Source organism: Vigna unguiculata, chromosome 4 (genome assembly GCF_037176805.1).
Source record: "Vigna unguiculata cultivar grain cowpea cultivar isolate G323 ecotype 2 chromosome 4, ASM3717680v1, whole genome shotgun sequence".
Taxonomy (NCBI): Eukaryota; Viridiplantae; Streptophyta; class Magnoliopsida; order Fabales; family Fabaceae; genus Vigna; species Vigna unguiculata.
In genome coordinates, this window is record NC_140795.1 from 34,282,164 (window position 1) to 34,293,075 (window position 10,912).

The following is a 10,912-nucleotide window of genomic DNA, read 5'->3' on the forward strand; positions in this document are numbered from 1 at the left end:
AACTCAAATATTTTCTACCTTTGTTCCTGATAGAGAAATTAATTATATAATAATTAGAAGCAATATCTCTTCAAATGGTAAGAATCAATATTATTAATTGGGATTAATTTTGTGCTCTGATTTGTTATTGATGATGATTGATTTTGTGCTCTGATTTACTGCGATTTGATACTCATAATTTGCTACTATCATGACCTATTCCATCCTTATATTGTTCGTTACAATTAAGGCCGAGATTGCATTTATATTGCAAGGTGTGAGTATAAATACGCACTCTGTCATGACCGAAGAAGAAATTCTCTACACTTCTCTAATTCTTTCCCATCACCACTCCCACATACACACCCCCTTTCTGATCTCTCTTAAAAAAAACATATTGAAAGAGGTAGAAAAAAGAAGAAGAAAACATTCTCTACCCTCTCTCTTCCTCTCATTACCACCCACATAGACACCTCTCATCTTTATCTCCCTTGAAAAAAAAACACAAAAATATTATAAAAGGAAGCAAGAAAAAAGAAAAGGCATAAGGTACGTCATTGTTAGTTTATTTTTCTTTTGATTTTTTTAACTTTCATTATTTTGTTTAAATCATAAAAATTGTTTTTTTCTATTTTTTTGTGTCTGCCCGACTGCTCGCGTTGCATTACACCCATTCTAGACTTTCGTTCTTTTTTTTTCTAAAAAATATATACCAATCTAAGAATAAAAAAATAGCTTTCTTTGTTTACTTTATAATATCTATTTGGTTGCTCATGTCGTAGTGATATCCACATCCACTTTTAAATAACTTTAAAAAACATGAAAAAATTATAAAAGATTAAAAAGATAAAAAAAATCAAAGATTAAAAAAAAGAATTTATTTTCATTGTCGGTCCGGCCGCTCGCGTCGCATGACACCAATAATAAAATTATACTAAAAATTTGAATGAAAAAGTTTTCAAAATTATTAAAAAAAAAATTAAATCAGTTTTCAAATATTTTTCAAATAGATTTTTCAAAAAGAACTACGTAACCCTGATTCTCCATTCACATGGAGATATGTAAGAGCGAGGATTAATCCTCGTCGGGCCCAAAAAATCAAAAAAATAGTTTTGTTGTTTTTTTACATTCTTTTATTAATATTTTTGGGGAAAATTAAATATTTTGAAAAAACCACATAACTTTTGCACATTTAATTAAAGGTACCGTCTTAGGACGGACGTAGTGGGGTGCTAATACCTTCCCCACGCGTAACCGACTCCCGGACCCAAAATCTGGTTTTTCGCAGACCTTGTTCTTTTTATGGTTTTCCATAGTTTCCTATAATAACTATGGTGGCGACTCCAAAACTCTATTTTTTGCAAATTTTAATTTTTGGTTCGTCGTCCCGTCGCGATTTCGGTTGTGACAATCCTCTATGATAGACAAGAGGGTTCATAGGGAATTTATAGAGTGGTTTTCACCACGTGTATGTATATTTTCTCCAATAATCTTTAATTTATATATATTATTAAAATATTAAGTATGTTTTTGAATATTAAGTATTTTGTTTTGTTTTGTATCAATTGGTATCCATTCAATTGATTTAAAATTCTTAGCTATGGGTCTGATTGATTGTGCAAAGCGATATAGCGCCTACAACGTGAATGGGTTCAAATTTTGTATATTGGTGTGTGACCTTTGGCTTAAAACACAAAATAGTGGAGTGTTTGGTACATTTGGGACAAGGAGTTATGCAAGTAGCATTGATAATCAAATGCGGTTTGGAGGTGTGCCATGTTACGGTCGATTGGAAGACATAATTGAAATAAATTACCATGGACATTTCTCAGTTGTTTTATTCAAATGTATGTGGGCTAATACAACTTCTTCTAGAGGGATTATGACGGATGACTTTGGATTTACATTCGTAAATTTTTCACATTTGATCTATACTGGTGATAATGATGATGATGTGCCATACATTCAAGCATCAGAAGCTCAAATGGTGTACTATGTAGAAGATGAGTTGGATAAAAATTGGTGCATACCTGTATATTTAAAGCCTAGAGACATGTACAACATGGGTGAAGAAGATGTTGACGATTTTCATGAATCTGAACCATTTGAGCAACAAAACTTAGAATTACTATATCCAGATGAGGATGGAAATATACAACTAGTAAGGTAATTGTCACATAACACTATTTTTCCTATTCAGTTTTCTTAATTATTTCAGTTTATATATGTTGGTTGATCCCAACTTCTCCAAATGTTAGTTCTCTAAATCAGTTTCATAATGAATTTGTAACATTGTTTCTGATTCTGCAACGAGTTAGCTTGCATTTTTATTCTCTGTTCTAATTTGTTTTTCATGCTATGAAATGCATTCCAATCATCTCAATCACATTCCAATGCTTAATTCTGGTTTAAAGAACAAGTTAGATAATATAGTTGTTAGGTAACACCATTAAGTTCATTTTTGCATAATTGAGTTTTGGTTTATGTAATTGAATTTCAATTTCTGTATTCTAGAATCAATTCTGATTTTGATTTCGTTTTAGTTTTCGTATTTGAATCATGTTTTCATATTTCTGATTCTAGTTTCGTTTTAGATTTTAATTCATCTCATGCATTTCTATATTGATTCAGATTCTAATTTCATTTTAGTTGAAGAGAATAATATTTGGAGTGGAATGTTGAAGAGGAATTGGTGTGTGTGTGTGTGAGCAGAGGAGTAAGGTTGGTTATATATTTATAGTGCAAGTCCTAAATGGTAGGGAGCCAAGTGCCAATGTAGAAAGAGTTTGAGAAAAAAAAATGTAGGCTTTCTCGATAAGAGAGAGAAAGAAAGTGTGAATAAATGGAAGTCTGAATAAATGGAAGTATCGCAGGGATCTTAGTATAATTAATTAAAGAGCCTCTGATGCTGTTTCATGGCCAAAACTGACATTGAAAACAGACAACTAAAGAAGCATGGAGCTGTTTACATGTTTTGTGTTTGACTTGAAAGGAGTGGAATCTATTCTTGGCTGCAGGGCCAAATTGGCCTAGTCGTCATGCTTTAATCAGTTGAACATCAAATGGAACTTCATTTTAAGGGACTAGGAGTATTGATAGATTATGAGGTCTACAATTTTGTGGAAGTTAGTTAGGTTAGTTTGGCGGGATGAGATAGTAGAAGAAATAAAGCATAATTGCCTACAAATAAAGAAGGGGAAGGTTTAGAGAGAAATCATCATATTCTTGGAGAAAGTAATATAGGCTAGAGTGGAGAGAGTCTTATGTAAAGAAGAAAGACCACGTAAAAAAACAAAAGGGAAATTAGATATTTTAGGAATGATCTCATCTAGTATAGTATGCAACTGCAGATGAACTAATATTTTAGGAACACATTAATGGAAATTTAAGATGCATATTTGCTTAGGTTGAAGACATTGTCAACGAGTAATCTGCAACTGCACATCGTATTTTAGTATAGTTGTCAATCTAGAATAAAAAGTGCAAAGTTAAACATTGTCAATTGCTTCATATTTGAGAATCCAGCAAGTCAAACTTACATACTGCAATAAATAGCAGCAAATCATAAATGCAGCAAAAAATGTTTGGGAAATTGGTAGAGTTGAGAAATTTGATGGAAAGTGGGTTAGGGAGAAAGTTTGTGTCACATCCCTGTAGTGTGAAATGAAGAGATATACAAAAGAAGAACAGAGAAGATTTTGTGATAAAAGAAAGATGGCAAAAACAATTTGAAAAGTGCAAAAAAGTCACCTTAATGTTAGTTTTGAAATGGTGAGTTTAGCCAAGAAGGGGGGGTTAAATTGGCTTTATAAAACTTTTTCGAAAGCTTAAACCTTTTTTCAATTGAATCTAATGGACTGGAAAGTTTGGATGTAAATGCAGCAGACCAATACACTTTCAGTCGATTAAAATATAAAATAGCAGACTAAATTGTTCTTGATGCTATGAAATAGTCGATTAAAAATGCAATTCAGTCGGCTAAAATACTAGAGAATTATGCAGAATGCAGAACTTGTGAATTCAACCCAACACCAATCTTTTACATACAAGACATGTTCCAATCAGTATTTATAACAAGTATAAAGCCTCAGATTACACAAGAACGCATTAAATCACACCAAAGATCAAATTGCTTGGTTTTCTTGAGTTTTTAAAAAGTTTCAAAGAGAGAGAGAAGAGGGAAAGAAGATTGCACAACTATTTTTATATTGGTTCACTCAATCACAGAGCTACATCCAGTTTCCCAGGACAACCTGAGCTCGGTTTCCACTATATTCAAAAGTTTTACAAATCACAAACCAAGATTACACTTTTGAACACAAAGCACACAAGATTTTTGACTCACACAAAAATCTAGAACCACAACCTACAAGAATCACACTTGCAGACCTGAAATCACATCAGGCAAACCATCCAGAGGCATAAGAACATCCAAACCTGATGGTGTCTGTCCCTAGCACACCATACATGTGTTCTTCAAGCTACTCACAAGCCAAAATGCCTCCAAAATAAACCAAGATCTTCAAACCACGAGTTCCGGCTGTGTATTGTAGAGAGAGAACGCTTCCTAGAGATGAATGACACGATTTGGTTCAGAAAAACTTAGATTCGCACCTCTGCTCGCGCAAAGACAACTTATATAGTTTTGGTTTAAGTGAAATCAGTCGATTGAATTTTCCGTATAGTCAGCTGATTTCACCTGACTTAAGTGAAATCAGTCGATTGAAAAATAATTCAACTGACTGAATGCATTCATACCAGAAACTATATACAACAAGCCTTTTAACCTGTTAAAACCCATTTTAACAGATTAAAAGAGACACACTAAGGCACACAAGACATCTAACCTATGTCATATAGCCTACCAACATTGTATAACACTAAACCATTACATTTAACATGTTATTTTCATATTTAACACACTAAAACTAAATCTTCAAGTGGATCTTCATCAATCTTCATCAATCTTCATCAAACTTTATCAAACACTTAAGATCTTCATGCACATGACTTTATCAATTCTTTGCTTCAAGCTTGCTTGTGCCAACACTTAAGAGAATTGACATTTTAAATTGAAAATCGTAATGTTAGGTATCAAAAATTTTCTGTTAGATAAGATGGGACCTTGCAAGATAAACATGAAATTGGGAAGCAAATAAATAATACATGATAAATGGAAAATGTTTGTCTCACGTTACAGTAAAAGATGCCAAGTCAGTTGAAAAGGATAAATAAAGAGACTTTTGTTTCCATGTATGTTTTTTATGATAACAAGTCCTGCATTCCATGTATGTTAGGGGTCTAATTAAGAAAATTGTAGAAGATTAAGGGTCAAATAGACATATTGGTGCATTAAACCAAAATAGCATTAACACTAAACAAATCATATCTTACAATTGTTCAATCATAAATTGATATGATCATTTTATTTTACAATTATTACTGAAAGGGCATAGTTACCATATTTACTTATTCCATAGAAGAAGAAAAAAACATAATTTGAAAGTCTTTGAAAAAAAGAATCCATCCCTGTACAAAGTGCAAACTGAAAATGTAGAAAGCTAGTCAGAGAAGTCTGAATCACTCTTTTTCATTTACAGAGATTTATGACAGTTAATCAGAATTACAAAGATAGAACACTAAGTTTAGACAGAAATCTTCTTGGTATTGTTTCTCTTGAACCTGTTATAATCTTGCAATAATCTACCATGGAATTCCTGCTTCATTTCATCCCACACTGTTTTGAAAACCTGTCAACGAATTTATTGATCAACAACTCATCATCAAAAAAACTTGTCTAATAAAATGTGGTTTTTATAGATTTTCTTTTTCGGTATGTTACTTATTGACTTTACATATTACCTGATACTAACACATGTGTTTGTCTTATTTTTTAAAGACCACCTAAAGATGAAGAAAACATCAACCAAGAGTAATAGTTCGAATGTACACACCACCCATAAGTCCTTTTCTACATGGGGACAAGTAGTTAATCACAAGTCTTCTTCACGTCATCATCCATCTAATCCAGGTAGTATGTTGAATTTAAAATTGAGTTATTAAATCTTCAAGAGTTTTATTGGTTGTCAAGAGTCTTCAAGAATAAATTTGCAACCTCAAATAAGTCTAAGTCAGATACACAGGTGCATATATCATTTCCTACACCTAAGTTTACTAATTATAGACATCTTCAACGTCCATCTACACCAGGTTAGATATCTCAACTCTCTTACTAATTTTTTTCCATCTATATTCAACAAATTGATTCATTTTCCAAAACTGAACAGGTTCTTCATTTCCATTTCCCCATCCACCTCCAACTGTACCTCAAAGAAGTAGTGAACATGTTCCCCCTCCACCTCCACCTGCACCCCAGCCAAGTACTGAACAAGATCCCCCTCCATCTACACCTACACCTCAACCATGTAATGAAAAGGATCCCCCTCCACCTGCACCTGCACCTCAACCAATTACTGAACAGGATCCCCTTCTATCTGCACCTGCACCTCAGCCAAGTAATTTACGTTTCACATATTTATGCACACTTGTTTTTTTTTTTCATTCAACTAATTTACTTCTAGGAACCTTGAAAGTGAGGATATCTTCAACTAGTACATCATATGTATATTCTGAAAGTGAAGAGGAAGAAAGTGAGGAGTCTGAGTTGCAAGAAGATCAATAGAGGCTTGTAGCACGAAAGAGAGCATGGTTTGTTGATGTTATTAGTATGCAACTACTTAAATTATGTGCTGGAACACAATTTTAATAACTCCATGTCAGATTGAAACTTTTGTATATATGTATGTTTTCAAGCAGTAAGATTTTAGTTTTTCTAAATTTTCAAGCAGTAAGTTTTCAACCATCACAATTTTTAATATTTTCTGAATTTTTCTGATGCCTAGTATTTTTATGTATCAAATACTAGAAACTTTGTAACTTTGTACTACAACTGTAAGTTTTGATGTCTAGTATCTAAAGTAGTAAGTTTTAATTATTGTAACTTTGTAACTTGGATTTTGATGTATCAAATACCAAAAACTTGTAATCAAATTCTGTCTACACTGAATTCTTATTTTTAATCATGCAGATTTTTAGTTAAATCTACACTATTTAACTTATTTTTCAAACTTTATCGATGATCAAGGAAAGATAAATACAAAACAACTACGAGCCAATGATGTATGGAATTTACCTACAAATGAAAGGATTGTTGTGCAATGGAATAATGAGGGTCAACCAATTGGAGATAGTGGAGCATTATTGAATAGGTTTTTAGGTAGTGTTTCAAGAAACTCCAATGCTTTTCCTATTAGCTATTCTAGTTGGAGGAATATTCCTAAAGATTATAAAGAAGATATACTTAAAAACATTATTCAGGTAAGGAATGTAAAAGTTGAATTTATAATTGAATTATATCATGATTGTTGTTAATTTTAATTGTTTCATGTTTTGAAGGTTAAGTTTGAAGTTCATTCTGATGTTCATATAAACTATGTTCTCAAATCACTTAACACAAAGTGGAGAGACCATCGACAAGAATTGTGGCAACAAAGGAATGATGGTACACGTACTAGAGATGAATTGATCACAATGGCTCCAAAAGGAATAGATAGAGACCAGTGGGCTTCTTTTATTGACTATCGTCTAAATTCAAAAACAAAGGTATAATTGAAACTTTTTTTCATCAACCTTATTCATTATTATTAATTTGTATACTTTGATGATTAGGACCATGCCCTCAAAAATAAAAACAATAGGGCAAAGTAAACCATTGCTCACATAGGTGGATCTAAGAGCCTTGCAAGGAAAAGAGATGAAATGGTGAGAATATTACATATCTTCAAATTAAATTTATGTTTTAATTTTTTGAATTGTGTCATAAAATTTTTCTTCAACTCTATAGGAAAAAGAGTGTGGCCAAAAGGTCAATAGAGGAGAGGTATGGATAGCAACCCACAAGCATGCTAATGGAACATTTGTTAGTGATGAAGCAAGGGAAATTGGTGTAAGTTTGATTCTAATAAACTCTATAATTATCATCCACAATTAACGTTATTTTAATTAGTTTCTTCTCATGTTCTGTATAGGAAAAAATTCAATCATATGAATCAAAATTATCAACATCCCAATCAAAAGATGTATCTAGCACCGATTCCTTAGCTTTTGCTTTCGGAAGTCAAGAACATTGCAAACATGTTAGGGGTTTAGGTTTGGGACCTTATCCATCTAAAGTGTTTGGCTTCAATGCACATTCATATAGTGGGGCGTCTTCGAGTTGTCCTTCTTATACACAGTTACAAAATCAGGTTAATAATTTCTTATTTTCAATTATTACTTTTTTTAGTTTATCTCTTCTGTATAATGGTATTTTATTGCCATGAATATAGTCTTTTTTGTTGTTATATTGGGAATACAAAACCCCACTTTTAAGCTGCATAGTAGCATCCCACATGGTTACCAAAAACATGGTGAAAGGCATGCTTTCTATTGCTGTTAAATCACCTTAAATTGCTATTGTTGTCATTGTTGTTATTGCTATCATTATTAAGACATAATTATCCTCATTTGGGTGTATGTATCACATTGTGAATGTGAAGAGTGGTTAAGGAGTGCACCTATCATTGTTAGTTCTCTCTCCCTTGTGCATATTTAATGTGAATGTTAAATAAATTTGAAATTTCAACCCTTTGCACGGTGATTGAAAATAATATATGGTTTATTATCTCTCACAAAAAGCATACAAACACACTAGAGCTTATTTAATTTCGATATGTACATGATGTATTGGATCACGCACTATAAACAAAAGAAGATATGAACATTGTGTAATATGTTTCATTGTTGACGATTTTGAGTTTGATTTAAGTTTGTATTATTGTTAGGCATGTTGTAAAATGCAGACAGTTTGATTAATTTGATTAGTTATGTTCTCAAATAGGTTTCTTCATTAACATCGCAAGTCAATGAAATGAAGGCAATGATGACTTTCTTTGTACAAAACTATCAAGGAGAATTGCCTCATGACTTTCCTGTGTTTCATTCATCATCGGTAATATTTAAATTTTAAGTATATTAATATATATTTTACACTGTGAAGAATGTTACCAATTATTATTATTTTTAATGTTAGGTATATGATCAGGGGAGTGTTCCCAATGGAGAGCAAATGACTCAGATCAAGATTGATACAGAAGAATCTTATTAGACTTTCATTTTATTTGACTTTATAACAAGTATAACAAAGATATTGTAATATTTCACTAGTTTGAACGTTTAAACTTTATTATTTACTTTGAACTTATAGACTACGGACCTGCCCGCCCGTAGTCCAACACATGTGATCCACCAGCTACGTACCTCCCCGCACGCAGCATCTCTCAAGTGTGAGCACGGAACATACGAACCTACGTCGCCCGTATCCCCGCACGAGAGTAACTGGATATGAACCTCCCTGCATATATCATCACATGTTCACCACCATCCATGAACCTACCCGCTCATGGCACACCATCCCCTGATCCAAGTATCACGTCACTGCATAAAAGTAACCCACACCTGCATAGACCGCCTGGCGGGTCATCGTTGTCGCCAGGCACCAGGCCACTCCCAGACCCACTGTTTCACGGACATCGCATGGTGGAGCACATCTTGTCGCTAGGCGCCACACGTCGCAGTGCACATCCTTGATAGTCTATCGCCTAGCGCACAGACCCTGGGCCGCTAGGTGCTATACCAATAGCGAAAATTCTACTGGTTTTTTGCACCCAAATTAGTTGGTTCCACAATCTAGATTGCTCGAGACTACTATTGCACACTTGCTTATCATACCTAAGTTTAATTATCCCGTCATAGCTAGTTCAATTACTCATAGACCATATTCCCAATTCCCACATTCGAGATGAGTGATTTATCAAACATTCTTACCAATTCTTCATGACTTAATCAGCTCCTACGATTTATACTCTATGCCTTGATCTCATCATCACACACATACACCTGATATACTACAACAACCCCACACCTTCCTCTCACTTTGCTTAATCACATATGCAACATCACAAATTGAAATCTGACCCCGCTATTTCCTATTCTCTTTGTAGTTCACAGTACGTGCCTAATCAACTATATAATTTTCCATAAATCCATTCTCCAATAGCATAAGTCATATCCTATTGCATTATATTCCACACCTTTCCAATCTCATACTTAACCAATTTGATCTACTCTCTAACCATTCAAATATTATCCATTTACTTGACAAAACCAATACCCACCTATCCCACCGTAAAACTGAGTTATTCTCTTTCTCCACAGAATTCCCCTCACATCAGTTGGTTTTTCACTTCTAGAGATCCTTGAACTATTTAACATAGATGCATCTCACGCATCCTCACTCCTCATTACATTGCCTCTATCTTCACTAACCCTTATTCTTCTATTTCTTTTCATTCTTTCACCCTAACTTTGATCATGACTCACTTCATGATCCATCTTTCTCGTAGCCAACTGACTAATTTCCAGAACAGGATTGGTTCACCGTTATTGCTTGGCGGCCAATACGATGCCGCCAAGCGGCACATCAGTTCATGGTTATAAGCCCAGGTGTTCGTATGTTCCGTGCTCACACTTGAGAGATGCTGCGTGCGGGGAGGTACGTAGCTGGTGGATCACATGTGTTGGACTACGGGCGGGGAGGTTTGTAGAGCAGGACTACGAGCGGGCAGGTTCGTGTGAGCATCATAAATCCTGAGTCCAAGGCTGACTACTTGTGTATGATGAAGGCTGAAAAGCTTTGGGGATTAAGGTCTTAGCCAAGAACTAATTAGGATGAATAAGATGGGTGTCTTGCTTATATTCTGTTATATTATATGTTGGTTCTAATTTTATAAGCTCACCCTTTCTGTTTGTGATTGGCGATGATCGTGTGATTCGT

The 10,912-nt window shown here is 33.9% G+C and overlaps 1 pseudogene; it reads left to right on the forward strand.

Moving 5' to 3' along the window:
- Positions 1–5,889: 5,889 nt before the first annotated feature.
- LOC146887067 (uncharacterized) lies at positions 5,890–9,184 on the forward strand (annotated as a pseudogene).
- Positions 9,185–10,912: the final 1,728 nt, after the last annotated feature.